We start from the raw sequence: 18,930 nt of genomic DNA on the forward strand, positions 1-18,930 counted from the left end.
GTGCATGCTAGGCCTCTGCTTGTCTGTCAGGAACATACACAGAGAGACAGCTATTTCTGATTCTCAGAACTATGCTGTAGAAAAAATCCACATTGTAAAGCAAAATTGGCAATGCTTGTATGTGGATCAGAATGTTCTAGGTATGGTGTTGCAGTAAAAATGTTCTTATATAACTTTCTGAACTTTGGAGAAATGGAAAGCATGAAAGATCTGGGTTTAGAATAACTTGTCTTTGAAGATTTTCTTGGGAAAATGTAAGTTCCAGAAGGGAGATTTCACTTTAAGGATTTTAATTTTACTGTGGAAAACCTGATAAGAGTAATAGAAAGTATTCAAATCTCAAGCTTTTTATATTACTGTCATTATAGTAATAGGATTACTGGCATCTGTATTAAATCCTTTTTAATTAGCTGAGTTGCATAATCCAAGATGGACCTTGAAACAGGGGGTAAATGTTTTCAGAGTGTGATCTAAGAATCAACATATATAATATAATGTGGACTCATTTCATAATCTCTTCTGATTCTTTTTTTTAAATTTTTTTCCCATGGGAGATAGCACTGACCTTTGATCTGGCTTTTTTAACAATGGATTAATAGAATCTCTATATATAAAAGCCTAAGAGACTGAACAACCTGTCGACCAGTTGCTATGATATGCACTGACCACAAGGGGGCAGGCGCTCAACACAGGAGCTGCCCCCTGGTGGTCAGTGTGCTCTCACAGTGGGAGCACTGCTCAGATGACCATCGGGCGCCAGCCACAGGGCTCAGGGCTCGCTGCCACAGCCTGGAGATCACAGGGGAACAGCAGGGAGCCTACCGAGCAGAGGTGGCAGGTGCAGTGGGGCCGGGATGAGCAGGAGTGGCAGGCAGGAGTGGCAGGCAGTGTTGAACTGCCAGTTTCAGCCTGATCCCCGCAGGCTACGCTGAGGGACCCCACTGGTGCATGGATTCATGCACCAGGCCTCTAGTAAATAATAAAGTTAGTGGACATAAGCATTAGGAGAGAAAAAAAAACCAAGCTATATTAATTGGGACTCTTACTTGTAAGAAACAAACCTCAAAACCAACTAGATTAAGCAAAATGGAGATTTATTGGAAATAAATGTGGGTAAATTATAGACTTGAAAAGGAAACAAGACCTCAAGGAAAAAAATCAAGGAGTAACTCACCAGGATCATCTCTTCTTGCTTCTCTTCAATTCCAGTTTCTCCAGGTGGTGCGAGACAGAACCAGCAACTCTGAATCATATACTTTCAGCTTTCTCACAACAAAGAAAGAAAGAGAAATTTTCCCCCACGGAGCCACTTAGGAAAAAAAATTCCAGAAAAGTATTCTGATTGGCCCAGCTCGGGTTAAATGTCCACTACCAAAGCAGTCACAGTGTCCAGGTGGATATGATAATCTAATTGGATAGGGGGCTGGTAATGAGCACAATCCTGGGGCAAGGAGGTAGAAAAGTACTGACTGAAAACCCTAACAGAAGAGAGAGAAAAGGAAGCCTCACTTTCCCCACCCAGAGCTAAGAGAGGGGTAATTTTGTTGGAAGGAGAAAAGGAAAGAAACTGAGTAGACAAAAGCACAGTATTCTTCTGGCTTTCATTTTATATTTCTCCCCTAGAGAAGAAAACTGGAGGCAAAGGGAGGGGAGAAGGGAGGGGTGGGGAGGGGAAAAGAAAGGAGGGGAGGGGAGGGGAGTTTTAACTGAAAACAGTAGTATTTCTATACAGGAGGTTTACCGGAGTTACCTATATACATTTGTCAGTGCATCTTGTTTTTAGAAAAGGGTGTGGTAAGCAAAATAATGGCCCCAAAGATGTCTACGTCTTCATCCTAGGAATCTTATGTGGCAAAAAGGGCTTTGACAGTGTGGTTGCATGTACGGACTTGAGAAGGGGAGAGTTCCTGGATTATCAGTGGGCCCACTTTAATCACATGAGAACTAAAAAGCAGAGAACCTTTTCCAGCTGTGGTTAGAGAAAGACATGATGATGGAAGAAAAGGAAGAGATATGTGAAGTTGTTGGCTTTGAAGATGAAGATGGGGACAAGAAGCTAGGCAGCGCAGGTGGCCTCTAAAAGCCAGAAAAGGAAAGGAAACATTCCCTTCTAGAGCACCTAGAAAGGAACTGAACCCTGTTTACAGTACCTTTACTTAGCCCAGAGAGACCCTCCGTCAGATTTCTGGGCCACAGAACCGTATAATGAATGTGAGTTGTTCTACACAACTAAGATGGAGGCAATTTGCTATTGCAGTAATAGAAAACCTAATATAAGATGGTATGAGACCTAATATAAGGTGCTATAAAGTTTAAGAATAGGCCATATACATAGTCTGTTAATATCATTTGTGAAATGACAAAGAAAAACTGTAAAAGAGCTATGCTTGGGGTAGGAAGCGTTTTTCAATTTCTAGTTAGAGGATTTTCCTATGAATTAGTAAAATGTGAGGGCATAAACTACACCATGTTCTCAAGTGATATAGCCCCTTGTGGCAAAAGGTCAGTATATGGCCCAGCCGGAGTGGCTCAGTGGTTGAGAATCGACCTATGAACCAGGAGGTTAAGGTTCTATTCCCAGTCAAGACATATGCCCAGGTTGTGTAGGGGGCATGCGGGAGGCAGCTGATCAATGATTCTCATCATTGATGTTTCTATCTCTCTCCCCCTCCCTTCCTCTCTGAAATCAATAAAAAAAAAAATCTTTTTAAGGAAAAAAAGGTCAGTATATAAATGTAGTTTGTTTTTTCTCTCCTGACTTTTTCTTCCAGGTAGCCTAAAATTATGAGACAATTTCAGAAAAGGAAATTGAGCCTATAAGTAGACTCCTACTGGGTTTTAGTTTTTAGTCCTTGAATGATAAGTTTCTGCTTCTCCTATAACAGACTTAAGGGAATAGGAACCATAAAGAAATGACCCTGATCTAATGCACAGAACCTGTCAGGGAGTGTGGGAGCGAGCACTGCAGAAGTCTGTCCTGCTCTATAGACCAGCACGGCAGAAGTAAGCCATTAGATCTGTCAGGGTTTTGATGTCTGCAGTAATGTTCTGGATCTTTGTAGGCAGGAATAATTGAAACCACATCTATCCTCAGGAGAATTCCCACTATTAAAAGAACCCAACTGTCCCTAACTGGTTTGGCTCAGTGGAGAGAGCATCGGCCCTGGGACTGAAGGGTCTCAGGGTTCAATTCTGATCAAGGGCATGTACCTGGATTGCTGGCTGGATCCCCAGTAAGGGGCATGTAGGAGGCAGCTGATCCATGTTCCTCACTCATCTATGTTTCTAACTATCCCTCTCCCTTCCTCTCTGTAAAATCAATAAAATATATTTACCAAAAAATATATAAATAAATAAATAACCCAACTGGGGCTGTGGTAGAATAGAAATCCTGACAATCAGAATCCTTCTTTATGTGAATCCCCAATAAATAAGTTCTAAATTTAGTCAATAGTGGGTGGAGTGAAGAGAACTGAAGTAAACCATGTGTAAATTACATAACCAGATGTCATCAAATACAAGCTCCTTGAGGGCAGGGACTGTTCTGTTCATTGCTTTATATTTCATGCCTGGCAGTAGGCACATATTACATGCACACCGATTGACTACATGAAGAGCATTCAAATCTCATCATGGCTTCAGCAGGTGCCAGCAGGTCCTGCTTGGCTTGGAGTCATCCTGACAGACTATAACCCTGACCCAGTTTATCTAAAGAACAGCCAGTTTCAGAACAGCTCTTTCTGCCAATGGCTGTTATAGACACACCAGTGTCTGTTTATCTCCACAGGAAGCTGGGACAGTGGATGTCTAATATCAACTGTGCCAGAGACATGATAATATGACTGGATGAATCTTTTAGTGCCACGAAGCTTTTGTGTTCTTTCCAAACTGAGAGCAAGAACCTGCCCCACCTTGGGCCTTTATATCAGCTGTTCTTTCTGCGTGGAAAACTCTTTCCCAGAACTTCACAAAATCATTCCTGGCTTAGCTTCAACGTCACCTCCTCAAAGGGGCCATCGAGTCTACAGTAGTACCTCACTCATCCTTTATCGCATCACTATGCTTTCTCACTGGCTCATATTCTAGTGCTTCTTTGATTTGTTTTTACTTTTGTTTTTGTTTGATTTGTATCTGTCTTCGCAATAATATGTAACTCTAGTTATTAGTTAAGGCTCCAGTTCTCAGAGCCTCAGTTTCCTCCTGTGGTCAATAAGTATCAAGTGAGGTAATAATGTGGACTGACCTTGCAGAGTCAACTTTCAAGAAGTATTGGTTTAGAAAAAAAGGGCTCTTCAATTTAGTAAGATGAATCTTTTAAATGGAAAAAAAAAGTGACAAATACTGTTTTAAATTCTAACAAGAGATATAATTTATTATTCCATAAATAGCAAGACATATATTTCAATTTTATAGTAAGAAATATGTGGGGGTTAATAAAGATAAAACGTTGATGTTTTTTTAAGTGATAATTAAATAGGACTATGACTTTGTTTAATACAATTCTGTAGATGAATAAAAAATGACTGACTAAATGCTCCCAGGATTCGTCACTACAAGCATTTTAATTCCTTCTTAAGATTCAGAAACATGAAATATTTCTCATATTTTGCAGAAAGAAAATGTTAATTTCATGATTCAGGAGTGTTTTTACAAACTTTCACAGTGTAATGAGCCCATCTTGTGGCCTTTTATAATATTGCCACTTTTAAAATGAAACATATTTGTTAACCATAGGTTTAAGTGGTGTCATTTATTAAACAAACAACTTTTGAGTCTTTACTGTGTGCCAGGTGTTAAGCTTACTGCTGGGAATATAGTGATGGGAAACGTAAAAAAAAAAACAAGGTCCTTGCTCTAAATTCATATCAATCTAAAGGAGAGACTTTTAAGCAGAGATGATTATAGCAGGAAGGTAAGTGCTACTATACAAAAGCATAATCAAGTTATACATCATAGTTAAGTAAAGTGTCCCCAGAATTTAGAATAAAACTTGTATACTTGTATCTACATTTCCAGGAGTATACTTGTCTCTACTAGTTGAGATAGAAATTATGTATCATTAGAGGTTGGGTTAAATAATTTGGTTAAATAATTTCTAGTCTACAGATTTTTTTATATATATATTTTATTGATTTTTTACAGAGAGAAAGGGAGAGGGGATAGAGAGTTAGAAACATCGATGAGAAAGAAACATCGATCAGCTGCCTCCTGCACACCCCCTACTGGGAATGTGCCCGCAACCAAGGTACATGCCCTTGACCGGAATCAAACCGGGACCCTTGAGTCCTCAGGCTGACGCTCTATCCACTGAGCCAAACTGGTTAGGGCTAGTCTACAGATTTTTTTAAAAAATATTTTTATTGATGTCAAAGAGGAAGGGAGAAGGAGACAGAGAGATAGAAACATCAATGATGAGAGAGAATCATACTGCAACCCAGGCATGTGCTCTTGACCAGAATTGAACCCAGGACCCTTCAGTCTGCAGGCTGACACTCTATCCACTGAGCCAAACCAGCTAGGGCTAGTCTACAAATTTTTTAAACTTAGTGAAACCTACTAGTAAGTATCTGACCCTCATCTAAATCACCTGTTCTCAGAGTGTACCAAATATATATTTTTTAATAGCTTCCTATGTATGTTGCCTATTGGTAAGCAGGTTTCTGTTACCAGTGAGAGGAAGAGACCTTGATTCTTGTCTTCTTGGGGGAAAGATTTCAATCAAGAGACAGAGACAAAGTGTGGAAAGGCAAGCAAGAATTTATTGACCCCAGCAAAAACATATCTAGGACAGTGAAACAAGAAAGGACATAGAAGGAGCAACAGGAGAGCCTAGGATGGGCTCCCTTGGCTCATTGAAAAGTCAGAGACAAGGGGGCCTTGGAGACAGGTTCAGGGGAGTAGCCTGGGACAAACTGCTGCTGCCCATTGCTCCCCTGGTTGCAAGTCTCATGGAGTCCCTTATAGTTTAGGGGGCTATGTGAAGCGGGGGTGGGGAGGGGGGAGAGGAGAAGAAGGGGAAGGGAATGGAACCTTCATTTTCAGGGGTTTTAAAGGCTGGGTGTTTAGGGAAGGTCTTAGGGGCAGATCAATAGAATATTCATCAACTTTATGCTTATGTACCAAAATGAAATTTATCTCTTTTATTTTTTACTGTCAACATAGCTATAAACAAATTTTAATTAATTTTTTAAAAACCTTTACTGTTGGAAATATTATACATGTCCCCCTTTTTCCCCCATTGGCCCCTTCTAGACCATCCCTTCCTCCTGCCCCAGGCCTTCACTACCCTATTGTCTGTGTCCATGGGGTTATGTATATATGCATACAAGTTCTTTGGCTTATCCCTTCCCACCCATCCTCGCCTTGTCTGTCCTTAGGTGTGGTTGGCAAATGGCGATTAATGGGATTTCTGTTAATCTGCCTCTCAGATTAAGGTGATTTAAGCTATTTACTCTTAAGCAGTGGTTCTCAACCTTCCTAATGCCAGGACCCTCTAATACAGTTCCTCATGTTGTGGTGACCCCCAACCATAAAATTATTTTCGTTGCTACTTCATAACTGTAATTTTGCTACTGTTATGAATCGTAATATAAATATCTGATATGCAGGATGTATTTTCATTGTTACAAATTGAACATAATTAAAGCATAGTGATTAATCAGAAAAACAATATGTAATTATATATGTGTTTTCCAATGGTCTTAGGCGACCCCTGTGAAAGGGTCTTTCAACCCCCAAAGGGGTCACGACCCACAGGTTGAGAACCGCTGATTAGAGTTCTTGGTTTAGAGAAGATAGGATTTACTAGGTGACTGCAAACTATTGTCTAACTATCTTCCCTATTCTGCTTGTCCTGGAATTTTCCTAGCTTCTTACTATTCTATAACATTTCCATTTCCCTATACCCACTGACAATCACAGCTTTAAAGAAATGGAAAGGCATTTGCATAAATCAAATACTTCTAAAATTCTGGGAAAATAAGGAAATTGAACTCAACACTTTATTTTTACTTATTTATTGTTTTTAATCCTCACCTGGGGATATTTTTCCATTGATTTTTAGAGAGAGTAGAAGAGAAAGACAGAGAGAAATATTGATGTGAGAGAAACACATCCCATAGGTTGCCTGCTGCACCAGCCCTGACTAGAGCTCGGGCCGGGGAGGAGCCTGCAGCCGAGGTACATGCCCTTGACCAGAATCAAACCCAGGACCCTTCAGTCCGAGGGCCAATGCTCTATCCACTGAGCCAAACCAGCTGGGGCTGAACTCAACACTTTAAATGTGCTAGATTCCTCTTTCTCTCTCTTACTGGAATATAATATTCTCTGCTTTATGTTGGCTTTATTATGTCTAATTAGTTAAGGGGAAAACCCAAAGAACAAAGTTGCAGGCCTTCTTGGACAAAGAAGTGTCCCAGAGCCTTGTAGAAAAGGACTCCAACAGGTACTTTAAACTACTGACACTTCAAATGATTGACTTTGGGGTACACATTTCTGAGCTGATATTGTTTAGAAAACTACCAGTAGACTGATTTCCAGGACTTTTTTCCATGAAGCAGAAGACTTCATAAATGCAGATGCCTAACTTAAGATCCAGTGAAACAAAATCTACATAGCATTGAATAAATTGATGTAGGAAATTTTATTAGAGTAATTGAAATGCTGTTTTTGTTACAATGTTCCATTTTCTGGATAGATGAAGTAGGACTCTAGATTTGTAAGGGAACCCAAGGAGGCATGTGTTAACTCTATTGCACCTATGAAAAAAATTAGGCCAAACCCACTGGGACCAGCCCGTGAACCTGTGAAAGATTAAGAAGAATCTTTGAGAGTATTAAGATCATCAGGTGGGGAAATTGTGAGAAAAATTGTGAGAGACACTGAAATGGGCAAAGGAAGATTAATGAGCATCTTCTCAATAGAACATTAGGCATTGTCTACTGCAGTGATGGCGAACCTTTTGAGCTCGGCGTGTCAGAATTTTGAAAACCCTAACTTAACTCTGGTGCTGTGTCACATATAGAAATTTTTTGATATCTGCAGCCATAGTAAAACAAAGATTTATATTTTTGATATTTATTTTATATATTTAAATGCCATTTAACAAAGAAAAATCAACCAAAAAAATGAGTTCCCGTGTCATAGGTTCGCCATCACTGGTCTAGTGTATGCCTCCAGGTTGTCTAATTGTACTCTTTTCATTATCTCTAACTGATCTATTTCTACAACTCTGTCAATTAAAAAAGAACGATTAGCCTGGGCCGGTGTGGCTCAGTGGTTGAGTGTCCACCTATGAACCAGGAGGTCACAGTTGGATTCCTGGTCAGGTCACATGCCAGGATTGTGGGTTGGATCCCCAGTAGGGGGCATGCAGGAGGCAGCCAATCAATGATTGGCATCATTGATGTTTCTCTTTTCCTCTCTGAAGTCAATAAAAATATCTTTTTTAAAAAGAACTGATAGTGCTCGCTTCGGCAGCACATATACTAAAATTGGAATGATACAGAGAAGATTAGCATGGCCCCTGCGCAAGGATGACATGCAAATTCGTGAAGCATTCCATATTTTTAAAAATAATAAAATAAAAAGAACTGATAGCATGTAAATGACTCTTATAGTCCAGCAAGTGTTGCTCAGTGGTTGAGTGTTGATCTATGAACCAGGAAGCCAAGGCTCAATTCCCCATCATATGCTTGTGTTGCAGGCTCAACCCAGTAGGGGGCATGCAGGAGGCAGCCGATCAATGATGTTTCTCATTGATGTTTCTCTCTCTCTCCCTCTCTGAAAACAATAAAAAATATTTTTTAAATGATTCTTATCTATAGAGATATAAATGAATTTTGAGAAATACGATTGACTTCACTACCACCATCGCCCCCATTCCAAGGAAGAGTCTTGGTTGCCACTCATTTTATTTTACATAGTATTGGTTTCCTTATCCTATATAACAAAAGGCTAATATGCAAATTGACCAAATGGTGAAACGACCAGTTGCTATGACGCGCACTGACCGCTCCATAGGGAACGGGCCTAAGCCATCAGTTGAACATCCTACTAGGGCTCCCAGACTGTGAGAGGGTGCAAGCCAGGCTGAGGGATTCCCCTGAGTGCATGAATTTCATGAACTTGCCCTCTAGTTTATTAAATAAAATGTTTGACTCATGTTCATTTTATATTTGCACAAGAGCCATGATGTTGCCTTTTATAACAAATTATTTTTAACATAAGTATGTTATAAATTGTTTTATTTTAATTTTTATTTCAAACCTGTTCTAAGAGAGAGGGCTTTCTAAAAGAACCAACTCAAGGATTTGTGTCCTATTAGTGATATTTTATAGGATTAATAACAAAAGAGTGATTAGATAATCATTTCAAAACTAGATATGAAAGAATACCTGATTAAGGGTCATTAAACTCCTTGAAAGACTGCTTAAAAGTTGTTAGGGCCCTTCAATGATTCATAATCAGGATGGGTCTCCCAGAAGAGGCTCTCAAACCTATCAGTAAAACTGCTTGAACATTTAATCAGAAATGTTCATTATTTCCAGAAAGGTTAGTAGACTACATTGCTCCAGACTAAGTTTGGGATTGATTCTTTCACATCCTAAACATTTTTAAAAGAACCTGAGGTTTGCTCTATTTTTAAATTTGTTACATTTACAAAAGTTAAGTACTTCAGGGACTGTTGCTTAAGAAAGTCATAATTTGTCCTGGCCTGGTGGCTCAGTTGGTTGGAGCATCGCCCCGTACACCAAAAGGTTGCAGGTTTGATTCCCAATCAGAGCACATACCTGGGTTTCAGGTTCAATCCCTGGTGAGAGTGCATACAGGAGATAACCCAATAGATGTTTCTCTCTCACATTGATGTTTCTCTTGTGAGCTCTCTCTCTCTCTCTCTCACCCTCCTCTCTCTCTAAAATCAATAATAAAAAGAAATATCCTTGGGTGAGGATTTTTTAAAAAGGAAAATCAATACATTAAATTTATTAAAGGCAATTTAAAATGTTTCAGAAAATATAATTAAATTTGTAAATGAGATTTATTGTTCAAGTGAGTTTATTCAGCTAGATACAATGACTATAAAAGTCCTCTAAAAGATGGTTATTTCACATAAAATTATTAGATTAAAAAATGTTTAAAGTACACTGCAAATGAAATAAATAAACATTTCTAAAATATTTAAAATACGTTAAATATAAATATTTTTAAAATACATAATCCTTTCCATGGTCAAAAAACAATCTTAGACAGCCAATACTCAAACTGACAGAGTCCCAAGCAAAGCCATGATTATCAATTATTAAAAATTATATTGAAGCCCTAACCAGTTTGGCTCAGTGGATAGAGCGTTGGCCTGCGGACTGAAGTGTCCGGGGTTCGATTCCAGTCAAGGGCATGTACCTTGGTTGCAGGCACATCCCCAGTAGGGGGCGTGCAGGAGGCAGCTGATCGATGTTTCTCTCTCATCAATGTTTCTAATTCTCTATCCCCTCTCCCTTTCTCTCTGTAAAAAATCAGTAAAATATATTTTTAAAAAATTATATTGAAGAGAAGAGAAAGCATCAGTGTTTCCCTTGTAGTAGGAAAAATAATAGTGTTTTTATACTTCTGTTTCAGTTATGTGTGTGTTTGTGCCTACATGTGTATTAATCACAATATAAAATTTGTTTTTTACTGAGGATATAGTCAGAAAACTTTGAAAGTCACAGATATAGATACATCAGTAGCTCCAAGTACCTCAAACTCCCTGTCAAACTATCAGTGGCTGAAAAGCATCTGTAGTCTCAGGAATACCAAGAGGTTTCATCTCAAACTTATAAAAATTTTATGCAGGGGGAGGCTGTTTTCTTTAATTCTTCAACCAAACTAGCATTGTTCATCTTGACATTTCATTCAACTTAAAACAATTGGCTCCCTACTAAATAATCCAAGGCACCAAAGGCAAGACACACACACTGTATTTCTTCATATATTTACTCACTATATCTATTTTCTTTCTTTCTTTTTTTCTGAGGACATGCACATGAGCACGGTTTTGAGGTCATTATATCTATTTTCCATTAATTCCCTGATGCAATGAAAATCCTCTTATTCTGAGAACCCATCCCCCAGCCCAAACCTCTTCTTGCAATATACCATCAATGATCTCTGACTGTTAGTCTCCTTTCAATCTTTATCCTATTTGGGCTCTGGGGTATTTGATTCTATCAATCATCCCTCCCTTCTTCTTTTTTTAAATATGTATGTTTATTGATTTCAGAGAGGAAGGTAGAGGGAGAAAGATAGAAACATCAATGATGAGAGAGAGTCATTGATCAGCTGCCTCCTGCATGCCCCACACTGGAGATCAAGCCCACAACCAGGGAATCAAACCATGACCTCCTGGTACGTAAGTCAATGTTCAATCACTGAGCCATGCTGGTGGGGCATCCCTTCCTTCCTGATATTCTTTTCTTTCTGTGCACCCAATCTCCTCTCTCTCTCCCCAGCTACCCAACTCTTCCTGGTCTTCAAGGCTTCTTCTCAAGCATCATTTCTTAGAAAGACTTTCAGAACTTTCCATACCACACTAATATTTCCTTTCTTTTAAGTATTGTAACTTCTAATTTTATATCATCTTATGTTAGTACATAGCTATTTATTTTCTCATTCTGTTTGTGGCATAACTTTAAAACATAAAAATAGTTAATTAGGTCATAAGCATCTTATCATTAAGACTCCTTTGCTGTACATTTCAGTCATACTTAGGGTGACCTTTTCATGATGTTGCCCTTACTCCTAGATGCTAAGGGCATTTCTTAGGGTGGAAATGTTATCTCCGTAGTTTATGTTTTTTTAAATGATGAATTCCTACTCAATCTTCAGGATTAGGTCAAACTTTATTTTCTCAGTGAAGGCTTCCCTAATATCAGTTCTGCTAAACCATTCATTACGTCACCTTCTATGTTCCCAGCATGAACACTTCTCATAAACATAAATCATATTACACTTTCCTTATTTGTTTAAATGTCTACTTGCTCACTGGATATGGGCTAGTTGATGTCAAAAAAGAGTCTCATTCATTCCTGTATCATGGATGTCTAAAATTCTACCTTTACTCACTGTGTCAGAATTCCCCATCCAGAGAGATAATGTCCATTCATGTTCTATCAGGGCTGGTTATACAGCACTTACAGATTTCTGGATACCCAAGGGACCTCTCTGAATCATTTAAAAACAACTTACCATTTAAAACAAAACAAACAAAACGCACTATTTTTGTTTTATTTTTGAGGAAAACAAATCCTAGCTTGTTCTTCATTAATTTATGAGGTCTGAAACCAAGCTATTCTGCAAATTAAGTTAGAAAAATTCATTCACAGAAAGACATTGTTCATCTTGACATTTCATTCAGCTTTTATAACTTTTTTTGCAACTGAGGAATTCAATTGAATCATAAGTTATAAGCTTTTCACAATGATCAAGCATTTAAAAATCAAGAGCAAAAGCCATAATAGAGCTCTAAGAATTTTACAATTTTAAAAGAAATTTATAAATTTATCAGTTTCCAAAGCATAGATCTTTGCATCTTCAATGCTCATCACAATGCCTGATACATATTAAATATCCCATAAATATTTTTACATTTACACTGAATGCATGAATAAAGAAGTGAATGAAGGAATGGATGAATGTGAGAGATTGCCTGGGGAAGTTATCCAGACGGAGTTAACTAAAACTATTTTAAAATACAAAGATTTCATTTGACCACAGAATCTTTTACATTTCATCAAGAAGTAGAGTTTGTGTCCCACGTGCTTGAAACAGGACTGGTCAGTTCCTTGCTTTGACCAATAGAAGGTGGCAAAATAATACTAGTGACGTCTAAGCATTGGACTCAAACTTTAGAATTCTGTTGTCATTCTCTTGAATGTGTGCAGTAACTATATAAATAACCCAGGTTATCCTACAAGAGAAGATATAAATTTCTAAAAGCCAACAGCCCAAGTTAACAGCCAGACATACTACCAGTAGAACAGCCAGATTACTGCAGCCCCATCAGTAACCCCAGGAAAGACCAGCAAAAGAGCCACCCAGCTGAACCCAGTCAAACTGCAAAAGCAAAAGTAAGTAAGTGGGTTGCTCTATTAAGCCTCTAAGTTTGGGGGTGCTTTATTATGCAGTAGTAAGTAATTGATTTAGAAACTTGTAAGTAGAAGTGAGGTGCTAACTTAACAAAATACAAACTTGCATCATTGTCTTGGGGATCATATGGTAAGCAGAGGCTGGAAAAGGAGCAAGAATGACTGGAGGAATGGTGACCTAACTGTTAGGGAGTCTGAGAGACAGTGATGATTGTTATTAGAGTCTGGAAAAAATGGAAAATCAAGGCATATAGTGGAGGAATAACTGAAAAAACAAACAAACCTGTTATCTGAAGTTATTTGAAAACTAGATAATGTACCCAACAAATCTGTGGATCCTGCTAATGAGTTAGACAGAATGTTGAAAGTGTCAATTATCTTCCGTAAGCTATCTATATATTTAAAGACAAGCGATTGGAATACCAGAACGACCGTAACAACTGGAACGACTGGTCATTATAATGCACACTGCGGCCGACAACTGGCCCGATCAGCCCCCCCCCCCAACCTCCCATGGCCCCTACCCTGTCCAGCCCTGTCCCCGATTGTCTCCCCTCACCCCCCATCGGGGGCAGGGCCGGCCGGCCAACCTCGGGCAGCTTCTGTCCCCCCGCCGGCCTGACCCCAATCGGCCCCCATCGGGGCAGGCAGCCGGACGGCACCCATGCACAAATTCATTCACCAGGCTTCTAGTATATGATAAGGCACAAGAAGAGAGAGATTAGAAAGAAGGAACTGATCAGTCTGCAAACAGAATAACAGGAAATAGAGAGCCCTGGGCTTGCTAGTTTAGAATATAAAACTGTTTGAATACCTGATTCTTAATATTGGAAATTCAGAGAACTTAAACTCACCTCCCTGAGTTCTAACTTATAAAGTACCCTTACAAAAAACTTGTAAATATAGAATCTGTTTTATTCAAGCTAGACAAATGCCCAATCACTTTAAAATTCAGGTCTTTCTATTAACACCTGAATTTAAGAATGTGAATTAGACTTGAGACTTAAGTTGGCATCCTACTAACACCCGGGGTCTGGTCCTCACAACCCAGGCATGTGGACATAGACAAGAGTGTGGTGAAGGCCTGGCGGGGGGTGGTGTGGAGTAAAGAGGTCAATGAGAAAAAAAGGGGGATAACTGAAATATTTTCAACAATAAAGATATATTTATTTTAAAATAGATCCACTCATGTAGAGAAGCAGAACCAAAGAGTAGACTCTAAAGCCAATTGCCAAACAGCCAGAGCTGCCAGGTGGCGTACCTGTAGTCGCATACACCACATAACATGCAAAGGCCTTGCAAAAAAACAAAAAGAAGCCCTGACCGGTTTGGCTCAGTGGATAGAGCGTTGGCCTGCGGACTGAAGTGTCCGGGGTTCGATTCCAGTCAAGGGCATGTACCTTGGTTGCAGGCACATCCCCAGTAGGAGGTGTGCAGGAGGCAGCTGATCGATGTTTCTCTCTCATCGATGTTTCTAACTCTCTATCCCTCTCCCTTCCTCTCTGTAAAAAACCAATAAAGTATATATATTTTTTAAAAAGGCCTGACAAAGACAATAGCAAATTGTTCTTCATGCAGAGGAAAGCTCAGCCTAGTCTCTTTCAATTCTATCACACAGTCAGGAATACAAGGAAAGTAAAGAAATTAAAAGCATGAGGGACCTTAATACAGGGTAAACCCCATTGTCCTATTCTCCCATTTACTAAACCATCAAACAATATTATCAGGTTATCCCAAATTAATCAAATGATGTCCTTCAACTAACAAGGTGGAAAGAGGGACAGAAGCTTCCCTACCAATCAGTTCCCCCAGGGCAGGGATCAGTGAACTATAGACCTTGGGTCAAATTCATCTAGCTCTCTGTTTTTGTCAAGTTGTATTGGAAACAGCCATACCCACTTATTTACTTATTGTATACTAGAGGCCTGGTGCATGAATTCATGCATATTGAAAGAAAATTAATTAGAAGAAAGATTCGTGTGGTAATTACATTACTGCAAAAAATTACATGTCAAAATAGTATATATAATATATTATAAAATTAAAATACAAAATATTTTTAGTATCACTATTCACCCTTTCTCTATAGTAGAAGTGTCAGAGATGAAAGAAAAGTAGTAAAATGCATATGAAAATAATATATAAATTGATTAATAAATAAACAATATTCTGTTGACAACATCACTTTCTTTGGGCTCCAGAGGTACGTTGTGCCAATAGTTGGTCTTCAAATACATTCTGGCATTGCGTGCAATTGGCACCAGCAACAGCTTTATATGTATTGTGCATGCGCGAATCAATGTTTATTTTTAAATTGCCAGTGCATGTCATATGTACCAGCCGGTTGGTTGGCCAAACAGATGTATGGTCAGTCACTTAGTCTTTTATATATATAGATGGCTGCTTTTATGCTACAATGGCAGAGTTGGGCATTTTTATCCCATTTTACAAATGAGTGAACCAAGTTAAAGAATATACTCAAGAGTACACTCCCAGTACAAGAAGTTGTGTGTATTACTCCCACAGGGCATCAAAGAAGACATTCAATTTCTCTTGAATATCAAAAGCACAATTCTAGGTGTAAAACAATTTTTTCAAGTCTCATATAAATTTCTTTTCCTGAAATTTAATCATATTCAAAATGAAATTGGAAGTTATTCACTAAACCATTTCTTAGTACCATATTTCTATTTTGCTATTCATTCCACTAGCCTATTTTCCTTTATTACTGTTCCATTATATACTAGAGGTCCGGTGCATGAAATTTGTGCACCGGGGGGGGGGGAGGTTGTCCCTCAGCCCAGCCTGCACCCTCTCCAATCTGGGACCCCTCATGGGATGTCCGACTGCCGGTTTAGGCCCAATCCCTGTGGGACATCCCTCTCACAATCCAGGACTGCTGGCTCCCAACCACTCACCTGCCTGCCTGCCTGATTGCCCCTAACCACTTCTGCTTGCCAGCCTGATCACCCCCTAACCACTCCCCTGCCAGCCTGATCAATGCCTAACTGCTCCCCTGCCAGTCCAATTGCCCCCAACTGAACTCCCCTGCCTGCCTGATTGCCCCTAACTCCTTCTGCCTGCCAGCCTGATCATCCCCTAACTACTCCCCTGCCAGCCTGATCAATGCCTAACTGCTTCCCTGCTGGCCCGATTGCCCCCAACTGCCCTTCCTCCCCTGCAGGCCATCTTGAAGCTACCATCTTGTGACCACATGGGGGTGGCCATCTTGTGTGAGGGCATGATGGTCAATTTGCATACTGCCTCTTTATTATATAGGATTGTTAATAATAAAATTTAGTAAAAATTGACAATATGAGAAAAGTTATCAGCAGCAAAAGAATACAAGAGCTGTAAAACTCTACAAAAACCATGAAAATTTATTTATGAGGAATGGCAGACAACAAATGAAAATTTCATACTGATAATCTGAGTGATGCTTGGTGTATAAAGAACCAGGACATCAGGGCTTCCTCTCTGAAATCAATAAAAATATACTTAAAAAAATAAATTAAAACAGGCTCTTAATTCCTTTACTTTCCTTGTATTTCCTTTCAGAGACAGCTGAAAAATATATTTTTAAAAAATCCTTCTTGAAATCCTCAATTTCTTTGGCTTCTCTGATATCATTCTCTTGAAGTTTTTGTCCTTCTCTGTTATCTTTTCAAGTTTCTCTTTTATTATCTGACTGTTAAATACTGATGGCCCCAGAGTTATTCTGGATTCTCTTCTCTTTTTGTTTGGCACATTGTCTTTGGGAAATTTTATTCATTCCCATAGTCCCATGTGCCAACTATACTTTTTTAAAAATATATTTTTTTATTGATTTCAGAGGAAGGGAGACAGAGAGAGAAATAGAAACATCAATGATGAGAGAGAACCATTGATTGGCTGCCTTCTGCATGCTCCCCTCTGAGGATTGAGCCCATAATCTGGAATCAAACCATGACCTAGTTCATAGGTCAATGCTCAACCACTGAGCCATGCCAGCTGGGCCTAACTGTACTCTTTTATTTATTTATTTATTTAAATTCTTTATTATTTAAGGTATTACAAATGTGTCCTCATCCCCCCCATTAAACTAACTGTACTCTTTTAATTACCAATTCTTTCTCTCTCTCTCTCTCTCTCTCTCTCTCTCTCTCTCTCTCTCTCTCTCCCTCTCCCTCTCCCTCTCCCTCTCCCTCTCTGTCTCTCTCTCTCCCTTCCTCCCTCCCTCCCTCTTTCCATTTCTCTATCTCCCTCTCTGTCTCTATTTCCATCTCCATCTGTCTGTCATTTCATCCAACAAATATTCATTGGCAGTTATTCTATGCCAGGCATCATGCCAAACACTCTGGCCCAGATTCCTGCCGGAGCACCAGATCCACATAACCAGTTTGATTTCTGTGTGTCTCAAAGGCATCTCAAATTCAAGATGCCCAGAACTAAACATATTATTCCCTAATTTTCCAAACATGTTCCCCACTCTGTATTTTCTGACCCAGAGACAAGAATTATCGTTCACTAGGGTGCCCAATCCAGAATTCTCAGTCATATCTGAGTTCTCCGTAATTATCTTCCCTGCTTCTAATTAGTTGCTAAATTCTACCTCTTAAGTACAGGGTATACATACTTTAACACCTGATAGCTCAATTTTGAAAATGAAATGTATTTTAATAAGGACTGTCTTTATAATTATTCAAAGTGTCTGTATACATTTTTTAGGGACCCTATATTTTAGTCTGTTGTGGTTGTTTTGTGCCCAGGCTCTGGAGTCAAATCACAGCTATACCATAGCTGACTGCCTAACATTAAAAATGAGTTGTTTACTACTCTAGACCTCATTTTTGTCTTCTGTAAAATGAGGATGGAACCTAATTCATAGTGATGTGGTGAGTATTAAATGAAACAATCTATGTTCAGCACACAGCACTCTGCCTAGCACATAGGAAGTATTTAATAAACAAAGATTATTTCATTAATCATCCTTATTGACATTGCATTATTTAAAATCTCTCTCCTTTCTTGACTAACATCCTAAATGGTCAGCAATAACATTGTAACTGGTCTCTTTGTGTCTCATCTTGCCCCTCCTCAGACCATTCTTCACACCACTGCCCAAAAATCTGACCTAAAACACATTGGCATAAAATAGAAATGAAGTGAACAGTTTACACCCTCTTAGCTAATTACACATGGAGGGGGAAATCTCCCAAATTAGATCTACCTGAAAATTAGTATCAGGTCAGTGGTAAAGACAGAGACTTGCAATCAACTTCCAGACATAAATCACATTTGTAAAATATTGGCACACTTTCTCCACAACAAATATTATCCATGTCCATTAAGCTTGGCCTAGCCAAAGCAAGTGGTTAAGGTCATTTTATTACAAGACCCAGGTTCCTGATTCCTGATTCTTTGTTAATTGGCCAAAACATAATGGAGATGGATGTTTACAACTATCCTCAAAACTAAAGGGAATCCCCTAAGAAGAGCTGGATAGTACTAACTTTTTATAAGCATTTTAAAAACTCTGAATTGTCAACAAACTAAAGAACTTTGGATACAGCACGAAAAAAAGATTTAGTTGAAATTTATTGTTTTAACCTAAGAATTCAACCATTACAAGGCTGGGCAATGTTAAGTCATATTGGTAAAATAGTTATCATTTGATGTATTGTGAAAAACTTGTTAAAGAACAAAATTACACTACGGAATCCTGTGTCCCTATTCTAAAGCAAAAGAAACCTTACAGTAGGAGTTAAGAGAAAATTCCTAACTTGATAGGTGGAAACAGGGTAATATCATTTGTATCCCTAACTAC

At 38.9% G+C, this 18,930-nt stretch overlaps 1 long non-coding RNA gene and 1 other non-coding gene across 3 annotated transcripts in view; one reads left to right on the plus strand and one right to left on the minus strand.

Moving 5' to 3' along the window:
• The window catches only part of LOC118657559, a 96,289-nt gene that overhangs the window by 56,578 nt on the left and 20,781 nt on the right, over nucleotides 1-18,930 (minus strand). The gene's annotated exons all lie outside the window — the stretch shown is intronic.
• Nucleotides 8,463-8,569, plus strand: LOC118659553. Its single transcript, XR_004968638.1, has one exon. It is a non-coding gene; the product is annotated as a U6 spliceosomal RNA (small nuclear RNA).

The sequence above is a fragment of the Myotis myotis genome, unplaced genomic scaffold (assembly GCF_014108235.1).
Source record: "Myotis myotis isolate mMyoMyo1 unplaced genomic scaffold, mMyoMyo1.p scaffold_m19_p_6, whole genome shotgun sequence".
Classification (NCBI taxonomy): domain Eukaryota; kingdom Metazoa; phylum Chordata; class Mammalia; order Chiroptera; family Vespertilionidae; genus Myotis; species Myotis myotis.